The sequence below is a fragment of the Cebus imitator genome, unplaced genomic scaffold (assembly GCF_001604975.1).
Source record: "Cebus imitator isolate Cc_AM_T3 unplaced genomic scaffold, Cebus_imitator-1.0 Scaffold280, whole genome shotgun sequence".
In the NCBI taxonomy this organism is placed as follows: Eukaryota; Metazoa; Chordata; class Mammalia; order Primates; family Cebidae; genus Cebus; species Cebus imitator.
In genome coordinates, this window is record NW_016107595.1 from 2,779,258 (window position 1) to 2,781,969 (window position 2,712).

Below are 2,712 nucleotides of genomic sequence, written 5' to 3' on the forward strand. Positions count from 1 at the left end.
TTTTGAGATGAAGTTTTGCTCTTGTCGCCCAGGCTGGAGTGCAATGGCGCCATCTCGGCTCACCGCAACCTCCACCTTCCAGGTTCAAGTGATTCTCCTTCCTCAGCCTCCCAAGTAGCTACAGGCATATGCTACCACACCTAGCTAAATTTTTTTGTATTTTCAGTAGAGACAGGGTTTCTCCATGTTAGTCAGGCTGATCTCGAACTCCCGACCCCAGGTGATCTGCCCACCTCGACCTCCCAAACTGCTGGGATTACAGACATGAGCCACCATGCCCTGCCAACAAAGGGGGTTTCGAAGACACCCGAGCCTGGGCTGCGAGAAGCCAGCGCAAGATCCTAAATATCCTTTTCCCAAACCCGTGGAATTTCTCCGCAGCGGCCAGGGCCGACGCTTACCCTCGAGGGACCTCTCTTGGTACGAAGGAAAAATTCCATTTTCCTGGACCTGGCGAAGCTGATGTGGAACTCAAGGAGGGGCCAGGCTACGGAGAGAGCAGACGCAGGGTAGGTTATAAATGTAGGGCTCCAGGCTCAGGGGCGTGACCAGGCTGGTTTAGGTCTCCAAGCAGGACAGTGCTAGGGTTGGCCTCATTCAATTTTTTTCTTTTTTTTTTTCTGAGATGAAGTCTTGCTGTGTTGCCCAGCCTGGAGTGCAGTGGCATGATCTTTGCTCCCTACCATCTTTGCCTCCTGGGTTCTCCCGCCTCAACCTCCCGAATAGCTGGGACTACAGACAAGCACCATCAGGTCTGGCTAATTTTCCGTATTTTTAGTACAGATGGGGTTTCGTCACGTTGGTCAGGCAGGTCTCAAACTCCTGACCTCAACTTATCCACCCACCTCGGCCTCCCAAAATGCTGGGATGACAGGCATGAGCCACAGTGCCCAGCCTTATTAAATTAAAAAAATTTTTTTGAGATGGAATCTTGCGGCTGGGCATGGTGGCTCACACCTGTAATCCAAGCAGTTTGGAAGCCAAGGCGGGATCACCTGAGGTCGGGAGTTCAAGACCAGCCTGACCAACATGGTGAAACCCTGTCTTTAGAAAAAAAAAGAGAAAGATGGGATCTTGCTGTGTTGCCCAGGCTGGTCTAGAATTCCTGGGCTCAAGGAATCCTTTTGCCTCAGCTTCCTGAACAGCCAGGACAAGTGCATACTGCCATGCTGGCAAGGTTGGCCTCAATCTATCTGGAACCCAGCCTAGACTGGGAGGGAGAGACAACTGCCATAAAGACCCCTGGAGACTTCAGTGTTGTCTGAAACATTTGAAAAGTTTCAATAATGGGCCAGGTGCTCATGCTTGTAATCCTAGTACTTTGGGAGGTTGAGGTGGGCAGATTACCTGAGGTCAGGAGTTCGAGACCAGCCTGGCCAACATGGTGAAACCCCATCTCTACTAAAAATATAAAAATTAGCCAGAGCCAGGCACAGTGGCTCACGCCTGTAATCCCAGCACTTTGGGTGGCCAAGGCAGGTGGATCACAAGGTCAAGAGATTGAGACCATCCTGGCCAACAAGGTGAAACACCGTCTCTACTAAAAAATACAAAAATTAGCTGGGGGTGGTGGCACGCGCCTGTAGTCCCAGCTACTTGGGAGGCTGAGGCAGGAGAACTGCGTGAACCCAGGAGGTGGAGGTTGCAGTGAGCCAAGATCATGCCACTGCACTCCAGGCTGGGCGACAGAGCAAGACTCCGTCTCAAAAAATAATAATTAAAATAAATAAATAAATACAAATAATAAGTAAATGCAGATGCCTGGGCCCACCCAGCACTCTCTTATGCTGAGTGCCTGGGTGGAGGTTGGGGGTGATCCTCGGAGACTGTGCCCCTCGAATCTGAGATGTCTGCGTCTAGGGGGTTATTTCAGTGCCTTTGAAAATCCTTTTGTCCCTTCTGGGGCAAATTCTCTTTTTGTTTTGTACCCAGCCTACGATTTCTTTTTTGAGACAAAGTCTCGCTCTGTTGCCCAGGCTGGAGTGCAGTGGTGTGATTTTGACTCACTGCAACCTCCACCTCTTGGGTTCAAGTGATTCTCCTACCTCAGCCTCCAGAGTAGCTGGGACTACAGGCACACACCACAACACCTGGCTAATTTTTGTATTTTTAGTAGAGACGGGGTTTCACCATGTTGGTCAGGCTGGTCTCGAGCACCTGCTCTCAAGCGATCCTCCCTTCTTGGTCTCCCAAAGTGCTGGGATTACAGGTGTGAGCCACTGAGCCTGGCCAACAATTTATTTTGGGTGATTTTTTTTTTTTTTTTGAGACGGAGTCTCGCTTTGTCACCCAGGCTGGAGCAAAATGGTGTGGTCTCAGCTCACTGCAACCTCTGTCTCCCGGGTTCAAGCGATTCTCCTGCCTCAGCCTCCTGAGTAGCTGGGATTACAGGTGCCTACCACCACACCTGGCTAATTTTTGTATTTTTAGTAGAGATGGGGTTTCATCATGTTGGTCAGGCTGGTCTTGAACTCCTAACCTTGTGATCCGCCTGCCGCAGCCTCCCAAAGTGCTGGGATTACAGGCATGAGCCACCGGGCCTGGCCTTCTTTTAGGTGATTTTTTTGAGTCTCCAGGTAAATCCTACTTCCCAAGCTCCACGCCAGATTCAAAGACAGCCCACGACTCTGTCTAACCCTCAGTCTCCCGCCCTGGAAAATGGGTTGATACCACCTGCTCTCAGAATTGCTGGGCACTGCATGTTTTTTTTTT